The 15,308-nt window shown below is 39.6% G+C and overlaps 1 long non-coding RNA gene across 1 annotated transcript in view; it reads left to right on the top strand.

Moving 5' to 3' along the window:
* LOC147359396 (uncharacterized) overlaps positions 1-14,237 on the top strand; it is a 414,201-nt gene extending 399,964 nt beyond the window's left edge. Inside the window, exon 4 of the long non-coding RNA XR_015140767.1 lies at positions 13,662-14,237. This is a non-coding gene — a long non-coding RNA (uncharacterized LOC147359396). The remainder of the gene's footprint in view (positions 1-13,661) is intronic.
* The last annotated feature ends 1,071 nt before the right edge of the window (positions 14,238-15,308 follow it).

Here is a 15,308-nt window from a genome sequence, read left to right as displayed (position 1 = left end):
AAATTTCTATCACAAAACGAAAATAGCAATGGTGAAGGAATGTAAAAATAAAATCAGAGTGCATCACCTGAATTTTTGAACATCCCTCTAGATATAGTTTGGGTTTAGAATGAGATTTTGGCACAATTTCAGGATATTTTGATATTGAATAGAATTTTGAATTGGCTTCTTACTCTGATGTCTTAAAAAAGAGTTGTTATTTCAATAAACTTCAATTGTGACTTTATATCCTAGTGAGAATTTTCTACCATATTAGAGAAAAAAAATAAAACAAATTTCCATTCTGAATCTGGTCACAAGAAGCAAATTTGTATTGATTTTTCCTTTTTCCGATGAATGTGTAAGGACTGTTTAGACATCTACAAATGGGGTAAAGACTTTACAGTTTCAAAGGTGCTTAAAAACAGTTCCTTCAAATACCCTGCAGCTAAAGATGGGAAGAGAAATAAGTATCCGTTCTTTTTACTTATTAACTTTTCAATGTATTTCATATACATAGAATTGATTGATTATTACTAATGGGAATTTTAATATTGTATAGAGATTTACTATGTTAAAAATTTGTAATGGGGGAGAAAAGCCAAGGTATAAAATGTTCTTTTATCCAAACAAGGGAGAAAAAAATTCTAAGATATGCTTGGATTTTATGACATTTACTTTACTTTTTCTTTTCATGTAGCAAATAACCGTACGTAATATTATCAGTAAGTCATAAAAGGTAAAGGTAAGTGCTCAGCCTTGTCTGACTCTTTGTGACTCCATGAACTGTAACCTGCCGGGCTCGACTGGGATCTTCCAGGCAAGAGTACTAGAGCGGGTTGCCATTTCCTACTCCAGGGGAATCTTCCCAACCCAGGGATCAAACCAGTGTTTCTTGAGTCTCCTTCACTGGCAGGCCGTTTCTTTACCACTGGGCCACCTGGGAAGCCTAGTCATAGGTGCATATAAATTCTCATCAAAATGTTTTTGAGGGCCTATCATGCCAATGGAGAATTGTGTTTGGTTTTATTGTGTTACGTTAGATGCCCCTCTTTTATGCTTGTTAATAACACTATGTGTATACCTGTATCTTAGCACTTAACATACCAATGTATTTTTTGTCTTCTCCGTCAGCCTCTAAGCTTCTTAATGGCAAGGGCTATTATATGTGTGTTTGTGAGTGTATGTGTGCAAAAACCCAATATTACAGTATATGGGCAGGAAACCCAATATTGCAATCTATTTCTTATGCTATACTTTTATTTTTTAAATTAGCATACAGTACCATACTTCACACACACACACACACATATACACATGCACCATACCATATTTCATTGATTTTGTGTTTCAGTGTTCTGTTAACTCTTTTAGTCCTTTTGAAAAGCTGTAACGAAATACCATAGGCTGGGTGGCTTATAAAGAATACAGTTTTATTTCTTACAGCTCTGGAAGTTGGAGATCAGGGTGCCATCATAGTCAGGGTACCACTCTCTTCTAGGTTTCAGGATTCTTGTTGTGTCCTAATGTGGTGAAAGAGGACAGGGGTCTCTCTGGAACCTCTTTTATAAAACACTGACCCCTTTCAAGAACATTCTACCCTCATGGCTTCAGTACCTCGCCAAAGGTCTCCCTACTAATACCATTATCTTTGTGTGTTAGAATTTCAACATATGAATTTAGAGGGGACATAATTATTCAGACCATAGCAATAACTTAGCCCATAGAGAGAATCAGTAAATATTTTTTGGAAAAAAAAAAAGGATGACCGTAAGCAGTATTTATTCATAAATTCCCTGGTGGCCCAGTGGTTAAGAGTCAGTGCTTTCATTGCCATGGCCCAGGCTCATCCCTGGTAGGGGAACTAAGATCTCACAAGCTGCCCTGTGTGACCAAAAAAAAATTTATTCATTCCACCTACTTGAAATTCCTTGAGTCATACATTTTTAATAAACAGAGAAAATAGTTTTAAATTAACAGCTTGTCTCCTTAAATATTTTACACAATTCTTCTACCCCTTTTCTTTTTAATTCGGGCTATCCATAATAAAATTTTGCTGAGCAAAAATCAACTTCAGCTTAGTCCAAATGAAATAATTAGAAATTTGAAACAAGTGATTGGAATTAATGAGTTTTCACTGTGCTTAGCATAATTCAAGAATATTGAGCCAGAGGAGTGCTTTGCTTACTTATACATTAGACGGTGAATTAGACTCTTCCAGATTGGCTAAGGAAATAGGAGGGGAAAGAGCAGAAACAGCCCTCACCAGGCCATCTAGGGATCATTTGATGACCCAGGGTCATTTGATGAATGTGAGGTCATCTGATTACCACTCACACATCCAGATTCTGACAACAGCTCTGTGATTGAACAATTTCGAGCATTTGCTCCTGGGCCCAAGGTTCCTCCTACAGCTGCTGCTAGTTTTTGTCTTGTCCTGACTCCTTTCCTCCACTACTCTCTTTGCCGGATCTGTCAGGCTTTTGCCTAGACTAGCAAGGGCTGATGCTCTCTCAGATCACAAATTCAAACCAAACTCAAATGCAAAGGATCCGGTTGTTTCAGACGGTCATTCTACTTCCTGCTGGGTGGAGATATTGTACTTGCCCATCTCCTAGGACCCTGACCACCCTATAAATTAGCTCAGGTAAGTACTTTCTTCTTGGGTGAAAATGACAAGAAGGCATGGTCCATCTTCTTAGAGGATCTGTGGACACAGAATGAACTCAAATCACACCCCTGGGAGCACCTCCCTGATTCAACAGAGGCAGAAACAAGCCTCAGGTTATCCCTCTGTTCTACCAATAAATAAGAACCTGAACAAACTGAAAACCAACAACTATTCTTAGATCCATAAGAGGATTAATTTCATAGGGCAAACTGCTTTCTCCTACCCTCCAAATTCAAGAGGCAGATGGTGTGAAAAACACAGTTTGAAGAGAAACAACAAGCAACAGAGTTAGAAATGGCAGGGATGCTGGGATTATCAGACAGGTAATTTACAACAAATATGTGTAATAAGTGAAGGGCACTAGTGGATAAAGTAGACAGCATGCAAGAATAGATGGATGATGCAAGCTAAGAGATGGAAATTCTAAGAAAAGAACTGAAAAGAAATGCCGTTGATATAAACACTAACAGAAATGAAAATTGCCTCTGGTGAGCCTACTTAGTAGAATGGACATGCTGAAGACTCTCTGGACTTGAGAATATAACAAGAGAAACCTCCAAAAGTGAAAAAGTAAAAAGCAAATATTGCAGAAAACAGGACAGAATATCCAGGAACTGTGGGACAACTACAAAAGGTATGATATATATTTAATAGGACTACTATAAGGAGAAGAAAATGAGGAAAAGAAGAAATATTTGAAGCAATGGGAATTTCCCCAAATTAACTGGATTATGCATATGACAGTGCCTGGCACATAATAGTGCTCAAAAAATAGTGTTTTTTTCTCTTTATCCTGTGAGGGCGTTATTAAAGAAAACTACAGGGAAGTTTTAGAAGAGGCAGAGACCACTAGGCAGAGCTGAGGATCAGAGATATTTTGTGGATGAGGCTGATTTGAGCCAAGAACTGAAAAGTAGTTTCACTGGTTCATTCTATAGATGCTCAATATCAATTATGTGGCTCAGCTGGTAAAGAATCCACCTGCAAGGAGGAATACCTGGGTCTGATCCCTGGGTTGGGAAGATCCCCTGGAGAAGGGAAAGGCTACCCACTCCAGTATCTGGCCTGGAGAATTCCATGGACTGCATAGTCTATGGGGTCTCAAAGAGTCGGACATGACTGAGCAACTTTCACATCACACACACACAAAAATACAAATGAACTTCTTTATAAAACAGAAATAGACCTGTAGACATAGAACACAAGCTCATGGTTACCAAAGAGAAAAGGGGGGACGTGAATTAGGAATTTGAGATTAACGTATACACATTCCAGAAAAACATCTACTTCTGCTTTATTGACTACAACAAAGCCTTTGACTGTGTGGATCATAACAAACTGTAGAAAATTTCTCAAAGAGATGGAAATACCAGACCACCTTACCTGCCTCCTGAGAAATCGGTATGCAGGTCAAGAAGCAACAGTTAGAACTGGACATGGAACAACAGACTGGTCCCAAGTTGGAAAAGGAGTACGTCAGGCTGTATATTGTCCTCCTGCTTATTTAACTTCTACACAGAGTTCAGTTCAGTTCTGCTCAGTCGCTCAGTCATGTCTGACTCTCTGCGACCCCATGAACCACAGCACGCCAGGCCTCCCTGTCCATCACCAACTCCCGGAGTTTGCCCAAACTCATGTCCATTGAGTCGGTGATGCCATCTAACTATCTCATCCTCTGTCATCCCCTTCTTCTGGCTTCAATCTTTCCCAACATCAGGGTCTTTTCAAATGAGTCAGCTCTTCACATCAGGTGGCCAAAGTATTGCAGTTTCAGCTTCAGCATCAGTCCTTCCAATGAACACCCAGGACTGATCTCCTTTAGGATGAACTGGTTGGATCTCCTTGCAGTCCAAGGGACTCTCAAGAGTCTTCTCCAATATCACAGTTCAAAGCATCAATTCTTCGGTGCTCAGCTTTCTTTGTAGTCCAACTCTCACATCCATACATGACCACTGGAAAAACCATAGCCTTGACTAGATAGACCTTTGTTGACAAAGTAATGTCTCTGCTTTTGAATATGCTATCTAGGTTGGTCATAACTTTCCTTCTAAGGAGTAAGCGTCTTTTAATTTCATGGCTGCAATCACCATCTGCAGTGATTTTGGAGCCCAGAAAAATAAAGTCAGCCACTGTTTCCACTGTTTCCCCATCTATTTCCCATGAAGTGATGGGACCAGATCTTAGTTTTCTGAATGCTGAGCTTTAAGCCAACTTTTTCACTCTCCTCTTTCACTTTCATCAAGAGGCTCTTTAGTTCTTCTTCATTTTCTGCCATAAGAGTGGTGTCATCTGCATATGTGAGGTTATTGATATTTCTCCCAGCAACTTGTTTCCAGCTTGTGCTTCCTCCAGCCCAGCATTTCTCATAATGTACTCTGCATATAAGTTAAATAAGCAGGGTGACAATATACAGCCTTGACGTACTCCTTTTCCTATTTGGAACCAGTCTGTTGTTCCATGTCCAGTTCTAACTGTTGCTTCCTGACCTGCATACAGGTTTCCCAAGAGGCAGGCCAGGTGGTCTGGTATTCCCATATCTTTCAGAATTTTCCACAATTTATTGTGATCCACACAGTCAAAGGCTTTGGCATAGTCAATAAAGCAGAAATAGATGTTTTTCTGGAGCTCTCTTGCTTTTTCAATGATCCAGCCACTCCAGTACTCTTGCCTGGAAAATCCCATGGATGGAGGAGCCTGGTAGGCTGCAGTCCACGGGGTCGTGAAGAGTCAGACACGACTGAGCGACTTCACTTTCACTTTTCACTTGCATGCATTGGAGAAGGAAATGGCAACCCACTCCAGTGTTCTTTCCTGGAGAATCCCAGGGATGGGAGGGCCTGGTGGGCTGCCGTCTATGGGGTCGCACAGAGTTGGACACGACTGAAGCGACTTAGCAGCAGCAGCAGCGAATGTTGGCAATTTGATCTCTGGTTTCTCTGCCTTTTCTAAAACCAGCTTGAACATCTGGAAGTTCATGGTTCAGGTATTGCTGAAGCCTGGCTTGGAGAATTTTGAGCGTTACTTTACTAGTGTGTGAGATGAGTGCAATTGTGGGATAATTTGAGCATTCTTTGGCATTGCCTTTCTTGGGGATTGGAATGAAAACTGACCTTTTCCAGTCCTGTGGCCACTGCTGAGTTTTCCAAATTTGCTGACATAGTCAGAGTACATCATGCAAAATGCTGGGCTGGATGAAGCAGAAGCTAGAATCAAGATTGCCAGGAGAAATACCAATAACCTCAGATATGCAGATGACACCACCCTTATGGCAGAAAGGGAAGAAGAACTAAAGAGCCTCTTGAGGAAAGTGAAAGAGAAGAGTGAAAAAATTGGCTTAAAACTCAACATTCAGAAAACTAAGATCATGGAATCCAGTTTCATCACTTCACGGCATATAGATGGGGAAAAAATGGAAACAGTAACAGACTTTATTTTTTGGGCTCCAAAATCATTGCAGATGATAACTGCAGCCATTAAATTAAAAGATGTTTGCTTTACTTTGCAGAGACATTATTTTCCCAACAAAGGTCCATCTAATCAAAGCTATGGTTTTTCCAGTATTCATGTACAGATGTGGGAGTTGGACCACAAATAAGGCTGAATGCCGAAGAATTGATGCTTTTGAACTGTGATGTTGGAGAAGACTCTTGAGAGTCCCTTGGACCGCAAGGAGATCCAGCCAGTCAATCTTAAAGGAAATCAGTCCTGAATATTCATTGGAAGGCCTGATGTTGAAGCTGAAACTGCAATACTTTGGCCACCTGATATGAAGAGCTGACTCATTGGAAAAGACCTTGATTCTGGGAAAGATTGAAGACAGGAGGAGAAGGGGATGATAGAGGATGAGATGGTTGGATGGCATCACCAACTCAATGGACATGAATTTGAATAAGCTCTGCGAGTAGGTGATGGACATGGAGGCCTGGCGTGCTGCAGTCCATGGGGTCACAAACAGTAGGACATGACTGAGTGATTGAACTAACGTATAAAATAATGAGCAGGACCTATTGTATAGCACAGGAAACCATATTTACTATTTTGTGAAAATCTATAAGGGAAAAGAATCTAATAAACACACACACACACACACACACACACACACACACACAGTAGCTCAGATGGTAAAGAATCTGCCTGCAATGTAGGAGACATCTGGATTCGATTCCTGGATTGGGATGATCCCCTGGAGAAGGGAATGGCAACTCACAGCAGTATTCTTGCCTGGAGAATCCCATGGACAGAGGAGTCTGACAGGCTACAGTCCAAGGGGTCACAAAGTGTCAGACACAACTGAGTGACTTTCACTCACTCACTCACTCACTCATATATTGGGAATGAGACTATATTTGTGACCAAAAACAAACACAAAAGTTTATAATCTAGTGAGGCAAACAAATGTTCATCAAATAATCTTATAAGTAAACATACATTTACATGACAGGCAACCTAAATGCCCAGAAGGAAAACAGTGAAATAATTTTTTTTTTTAGTGTATATTATGTAGCCACTGAAATTGTTTCAAATAATTATAAAATGTTTATAAGAACACTGGATATTTTAAAAATCAGGACATCAAAGTATAGAGTATTATCTCTTATTTTATAAAAACAAATACGTGTTTGCCTAGGCAAATTGACTATACACCACATGGAACAGCTGTTATCCCTGGTGATGAGATTTTGAAGCACAGGGAATGTTCTCATTAAAAAGCAATGTTTTTGCCAGTAGGCAAGTAGATTTGTTTTTCCGTTGTTGGAATTCACAGTTAGCACCTTTGCATGCCTTATGTGAGGAACTAAGGTTTTAGCACGTGTTCTCTCCCTTGCTTTTGGTTGTTTCTTTTTAGTTTTGATGCACTGGAAAGTAAGGAGAAGGTCCTTGAGAGAATAAACTTCTGAATTTCAAATAAGACATTTTTCTAGGGGTCTTATCTATGTAATAATGTATTGATAGAGTATGACCTTGCTTTAGTTTGAGAGAACCAAAAAGTGCTTGATTTTGCCCTTGGAAGAAACCCAGCTGTAAGAAGATTGCATCTTGGTGAATTTTTTTTTTACCTGGATGGATGTGACAATATTACTACTATTCCCCAATATGTGGTTCTATCTTCTTCTGGGGTACACACAGGGGGACTGTGCTTTCCTGACTGCTTGTAGTTAGGGGTACCCATGGGACCAATTCTGGCCAATGGGGATGAGCTTTTCCAATTGAGATTTTACAAAATACCAATAACAGACCCACCAGCTCTGTCTTCCCTGTGAGACAAATGCAGAAATATATGCTGACATGGTGACTTCTGCAACTTGGGTCCCTGAGTGGGAAGAATAGGGGGAAGAGATGCAGAGTTTGGGATCAACATATACACACTGCTATATTTAAAATGGGGCTTCCCTGGTAGCTTAGATGGTAAAGAATCTGCCTGCAAGGTGGAAGAGCTGGGTTCAACCCCTGGGTCAGGAAGATATCCCAGAGAAGGGAATGGTTACCCACTCCAGTATTCTTGCCTGGAGAACCCCATGGACAGAGGAGACTGGCAGACTACAGTCCATGGGGTCACAAAGAGTCGGACACGACTGAGCGACTAACACTTCACTTCACATTTAAAATGGATAACCAACAAGGATCTACTGTAGAGCACAGGGATCCCTGCTCAATATCATGTGGCAGCCTGGATGGGAGAGGAGTTTGGGGGAGATTGGATATATGTGTATGTATGGTTGAGTCACTTTGCTGTCCACCTGAAATGATCACAACATTGTTAATCAACTATACTCCAATATAAAATAAAAAGTTTTAAAAATGCCAATAGGAGACCAGCTCTGCACTTCCTCTTGAGGCTAACTCAGAAATACATGCTGACATGGAGACTCCTTCAACTTGGGTCCCTGAGTAACCACTGAGGTTACCACCCTCCAACCCCTCTCCCAACCCCCACCCACTATCACCCCAGACCCACACTGAACATGTAGCATAAGTAAAAGATAAACTGCTGTTTAAGCCACTGAAATCAGGAGTGTTTGAAAGGACCACAGCTGGCCTGTCCCAAATGACAGAGAGAGCAGCTTTGGCTCCTGAGTAGCACCAGCTTCTCCAAAGATCAAAAGAGCCTCCTAGTATCCAAGTTCTCAACATGACACATCTTGCTGCTGCCACTTTTGATGGACAGTGGAACTTTTTTTTAGAACAGAAAGACCGCATTGTAGGCGGATCCCACCAAATGCCTGGAGAATGAGTTCCTTCTGTGGTTTCTGAAGGCTATGTGTTTTTAGTGCCAAGCACCCGGCTGACAAATGAAAAATTCAATCAAAGGTCCGTGTGTTCGCAAATAGTTATCTGGATGCTTGCTGTCAGGCAAAATATCTGGTCAACTGCTAGAAATGGAAAGTTTTTTGTTGGATAGTTAGCATTGTCCATAAATAGGCCTAAAGTCAATGATTCGGTCTGTGTTTGGGCACAGAAATCATCTGTTTGGTGAAGTGTACCGGAGATGGACTTAGGCAGAAGTAGACTAGAGGCTTTGTTAAAGGCTTTATAGTGAAGAAGAACCCTCCATGCCCCCACCAAAGATACCCCTCCAAAGTCCACTGTTAGTAAGAGACCACGTTTTCTAAATACAAATTTCCTCTTTTATTTATTTATTTGTATCTATTTTTCTCTAGTTCCAGCGAGCAGGGGCTACTCTCTAGTTGCGGTGTGCAGGTCTCTCATTGCGGTGGCTCCTCTTGTGTGGAGGGCAGGCTCAGTGGTTGCTGCATGTGAGCTCAGCAGTTTCAGTTCCCAGGATCTAGATCACAGGCTCAATAGTTGTGGCAGCCTGGTCCCTCCTGGACCAGGGATTGAACCTCTGTCTCCTGCATTGGCAAGTGGATTCCTTACCACTGAGCCACCAGGGAAGTGCTCAAATTTCCTCTTTTAAAATGCAAATACAGTTGAAGTGATCAAAGGACTTGGTCATATTTATACTCGAAAGGCACTTGGTCATATATATACTTGAAAATAACTGAAGATTTAATGTTTAGATGTTTGGTTAAGATGGAGCAGGCTGTGAACAAGGAAATGGGTTAATCAGAGAGGAATAGGAAGAGGGAAGAGAAAAGTTTTAGGGATGGAAAATAGCTCCTTAAATTAAGTGACAAAGATCTCCCGAAGTCTTTTCTTCTTCATGCAAATGAAAACTTACTTTTTGCTCCTAAAGTGGGATTTTAATAAAATGAATGCACAAATGGATTCTGGAATTAGTGAGACACACTGTAGTGAGAAGAGAGTATTTCTCCTGATCGAAGACTCAGTAGGTAAGCTATGAAGAAGAAAGTTGATAACATTAATTTTGAAAAAAAGCATTGATTTTCACAGGTTTACTTGGGCCAGTTATTCATATTAAATAATATTTTGGTGCTCACCGATGATTTCCACTTTTCAATGCTGACAGACAGTACAGAAAGACAGGGGCTATAATCTCAGCTACAGATCTTCCCTCCAAATCAAGGAGTCCTGGTCTACTTCATAACTGTCAGTATTGTGCAGGCCTGATGTCAACTACTTTCATTCTGGAAAATGTTGCTGTTTTGCTGGTTCATTGCTGTTGGCCTAACCATCAGTTCAGTTCAGTTCAGTCACTCAGTCGTGGCCTCACAATAGAATCACAGAATACTTCAAGGTCATGTGCAGTGTCCTCTGGAACCAAGTGGAGGAAATACCATTTCCTGCTAGAATCAGTGGAGCTTCTGGAACAAAAGGTCACTATTGGCTACAAACTCTTGGGTGGCTCTGGACTTCGCTGAGGGAACAGGGCCAGGCAGACATGGGTGTGGAGCAGGAACTGGTCTGCCACTAATTTACTTGGCCTCATGCTGATGAAAAATGATGACTTACGTGTCACAGATTTTTATCTAATGGGAGCATAAGGGGTTTTAAATCCCCATCTTCCCATCAACCACTGTGCAGTTCACTGAAACTTAAAACACAAGCATTGTTCCTATTGTTTCTATTGTCCCTTAGGAGGGGTATTTAATTGAAAATATGTAGAAATGTTTGGATAAAGATAACATTTTAACTCACTTGATTATAATCAGATTCCTGCATCTAACCCTTCTTCCTGTTCACAATGATGGTTTTACATTGAATCTCTCAATGTGGTTAGTCCAATCTCAACGAATAAGTATTATTAAAACTCTAGGAGACCCATTCCTCCTCCTCTTTCGCTCCCTCTTTTTTTCCTTGTAAGCAAACCACTGCTGCCTATAGAGGTAAGCTGCTAATAAGCATGTTACTATAATCAGCATTTTTTGTAGCCAATGGCGTCATCAATCTCTCTAAATAATGAATGTCTTGATTACTTCTGGTCTCCAAACTTAGTCGTGCTGTCACCTATATGCATCACTTGACTTTCTGCTTCTGTTGAGAGAGACAGCCTTACATGGGCTTCTTGAGTTCCTATATGTCTTGCTGGGTGTGGAGACTGCAGGGCCCATTTTTCACATTTGTTTATGCAGCTGGTAGCCTGTGAGATGAGGTAGGGTATCCCCCTTGGACAAACAGACTAGCTTGCTTCTTGCTGGAAAAGCAGTGTATTTCCCAAGGTCTACTGATGCTTGCTCTGCCGTGAATAATGAAGTCCTTTGTTTCTGTCCCAGGATCTCGTATCTTCTAAGCATCCAGAAAACTGTTTGTAGATTATAAGTGAGATACAATGAAATTCAAACTTGACAGTCTAGAAAATGGGATTGCTTTGTATCTTCCTCCCAAATAGAAAGGCCCTAGAGATCAAGAATGAGTACTCTGAGTTCTCTTGGCAAGCTTATAATGAACATTCAGTAAGTGTTCACTGGTCATGAGGATATCAGTTTATACCATGAAAAGCTGAAGTGTTGATAGCAAGATAATGAGGACATCACTGTGATAACTTGTAACACCATCATAGAACCCCACTCCTTGCTCACCTCTTTCTCACTCTAGCTTGTGAAGCAGACAATGCCACATTATGGAGAGTGCTTTCTGTAAGAAACAGACATGAAGAATTAGACTATAATGAGGAGATGCTAAGAATATGGCGAACATTATAACTCTACCCTTCTGTCTCCACCCTAATGACAAATAACTTTAGGCAGAACAGTCATCTGTCATGAAGAGGAAAAGCTCACTTCAGGGAAAAAAAAAAAAAAAAAACAGAGCTGCTATTTTTTTTTAATGTGGATTGCTTTAATTTTTTAATTAGAGTATGTTGACTTACAATATTGTATTAGTTGCAACACAAATATTAGTGTACAACACAGTAATTTGATATTTTTATAGATTATAGTTTATGCAAAGTTACTATAAAATATTGACTATATCCTTTGTGCTATATATTACATCCTTGTAACTTATTTATTTTATACCTAGTAGTTTTTACCTCTGAATCCCCTTTACCTATTTTGCATCTCCATTACCCCTCTTCCCTCTGGTAACCAGTAGCTTGTTCTGTAGCTTGTTCTTTGTAGATGTGATTCTGTTTCTGTTTTGTAATATTTGTGCATTTATTTTATATTTTAGATTCCATATGTAAGTGAAACATACAGTACTTGTCTTTCCCTGTCTGATTTATTTTGCTTTGCATAATACCCTCTCAATGTCACAAACAGCAACATTTCATTCTTTTTTATGACTGAGTAAAATATGATTTAAGACCACACACACATATAGATAGATAGGTACATGCATACATATTTGGGCTTCCCTGGTGGCTCAGTGGAGGAGACATGGGTTTGATCCTTGGTCTGGAAAGATCTCCTGGAGAAGGGAATGGCTACCCACTCTAGTATTCTTGCCTGGGGAACCCCATAGACAGAGGAGCTTGGCATACTTCAGTCCATGGGGTTGCAAAGACTCAGATAGAACTTAGCAACGGAACAACAACAACATATATATGTATATTTGGAATTAGAGGGTATTACCTAAGTGAAATGAGTCATATTAGAGAAAGACAAACACCATATGATTTCACTTATATGGGGAACCTAACAAACAAAACAAGTAATGAAACTAACAAAGCAAACCGTCATAGATACAGAGAACCAACAGGTAGTTTGCCAGAGGGGAGGGGAGTGGTAGGAGGAGCGAAATCGGTAAGGAAAGTAAGCAGTACAAACGTCCAGTTCAGAAACAAAGGATTGCAGGGATGAGGTGAAGTAGGGAACGTGGTCAGTAGTAATGTAATATCTTTGTGTGACGGATAGCAACCCGACTTATTGTGGTGATCACTTTTTAATGTATAGAAATAGCAAATCACTATGGTTGTACACCAGGAACCACCATAGTGTTGCAGGTTAGTTATATTTCAAAGCAAATAAGCAAACAAAGTCATGTAAAACTAGATCATTTTTTGTGGTTGCCAGAGTCAGGTGGTAGGGGCGAGGGGTAATTAGTTGAAAGTGGTTAAAAGGTACAACCTTCCAGTTAGAAGATAAATAAGTACTAGGGAAGTATTGCATGATTAATGCAATTAACATTACTGTATATTAACATTATATATGAAAGTTGTTAGGAGAGTAAATCTTGAGTCCTCGTTATATTAAAAATATTTTATCTTTTATCTTGTACTTATGTGAAATGAGTGTTTACTAAACTTATTGTGGTAATTATTTTATGATGTATATAAGTCAAATCATTATGCTATACACATTAAACTTACATACTTGCTATGTCAATTATATCTCAATAAAACTGTAAGAAAAACAGAAAAATGATTGAAGACCAGTCAGTTGAGTCTTTAAATTTGAAAAGTTAACTACTTTCTGTCAGCACAGAGCCAGATCTCATCTTTTTGACTTTTTTCTGAACTTTCTTCCAAAGGGAACACACAGCTCTACATTCCATTCTCCATATCAGTGTGTTGCAGCATTTTCTACCTTATCTCAACATGATCCCCCTCTTACTGGACTTATTACGATCTATCAGAATGATTTACGTTTTCATGGGGAGAAATCACCTTTTACTCCCCTGGGATTCACACGACTTTCCTCTGTCTTCACAGGTCTTCTTCTATAGGCACGAGAAATTTAGAGATTTAATGCCTGGACAGCTTTGGAGTGAGAGCAGAAAACAGGACCCTCCTTTCATCTGGACAACAATAAAACTATGGTGTGAAGAGAGAGATTTCTGGCCATATCCAATTTTTTGCTAGTCTTCAGTCCTCCTTTTACTCTCGCTTGCATTTCTGTGTTCTCAAATTGCACTGGAGATTCAGAAGCAGATCAGTGAATTTATCTGCATACAACAGTGTCTCGAACAGTCATTTTATGGCTTTGTGAAAGCATCATCTGAAAATATGGTTGTTCTTTTAAAATATCATGACACAAGCTTGTGCAAATGCATTCAACTGTATTTAGCTGCTGTAGAATAATTTAAATCGTATAATCTTCCAAATTAGAAGAGTAGTAAAGTTGGTGAGAACTAGCCACAAGGTGAGGCATGGTGATGATAGTATTTACCTGTGTCTTATCTATTTCTAAAAAATGTAATCGTTCTCTGTTGGTTGTATAAAATTTTATAAGACATAATTGAACTCATTTTAAAGTCATTATAATAAAATTCTATATTCTTAGGGTGATTCGTGATATTTCTTGTTAGAAGTTAGGCATCTCCCCATGCCCTGTGGGAGGGAGGCTCGGTCAATACTTCTGAGGTTCCTCTCTGGCCCATATATCTGTATAAACAGTACCCTGTTAAAGTACTTGCCTACCAATCCTGGAGACTTGTATTCAGTCCCTGGTTTGGGAAGATCCCCTACAGGAGGGAAAGGGAACCCAATCCAGTATTCTTGCCTGGGAAATCCATGGGCAGGGGAGCCTGATGGGCTACAATCCATGGAGTCACAAAGAGTCAGACACGACTTAGCGACTGAACAATGTAGGCATTTACTGCATTGTTTTTCATCATGAGGATCCATGAAACTTTCCGTGGGTCCTGTAACTTCCATGAGTAGTCAGGTAAGAAACATAATATTCCTCCTTTGGCTTTCAGATCCCCTAAATATAGAACTTTATCTTTCTCTCTTGCTAGAAATCATCCTGGAAGTCAGCAAAATTTCCTTTCTCTGGAACCTTCCCTGATCTGAAATCTCCCAATTTCCTTCCTCTGTTCAGCTTGAAGCATTTTATCAAGCATGGGGAAATTGTGTATTGTGGATGACAGGGAAGGTAAGTTTTATTTAGTTGAAACTTCCATTTTTTGTCTTTTACATCTGAATCTAGTCTTTTGTCCAAAAGCTAGAATTATTGTTGACTTTCTTCTCTGTTTCTTTTATTTCTCTCCCAAGTTCAGAGCAATCAGTGATGCACCACCACATAGAGATAAATTTGTGTATTGGGGGTCCCTATAATAATCTACATGTTGCCTTGCATGTTTCAAGATATGATCTTCAAAACTAGGTTAACTCACACATTATGCAAAAAATAACACAAATGGATAAACAACATAAATATAAGAGCTAAAACCATAAAATTCTTGGAAGAAAACATAGTTGTAAATCTTCATGATCTTAGATTTTGGCAATGGATTCTTAAATCTGACACCAAAAGCATAAACAATAAAAGGAAAATATAGATAAATTGAACTTACTCAAAATTAAAAACTTCTGTTCATCAACAGGCATTATCCAAAAAAAGTGAAAAAGCAACCT

Source organism: Bos grunniens, chromosome 14 (assembly GCF_055505025.1).
Source record: "Bos grunniens cultivar Pamir isolate PY7600 chromosome 14, Bosgru_T2T1.0, whole genome shotgun sequence".
Taxonomy (NCBI): Eukaryota; Metazoa; Chordata; class Mammalia; order Artiodactyla; family Bovidae; genus Bos; species Bos grunniens.
The sequence above is the reverse complement of the archived record's forward strand: the minus strand, read 5'-3'. Positions and strand labels throughout refer to the sequence as shown.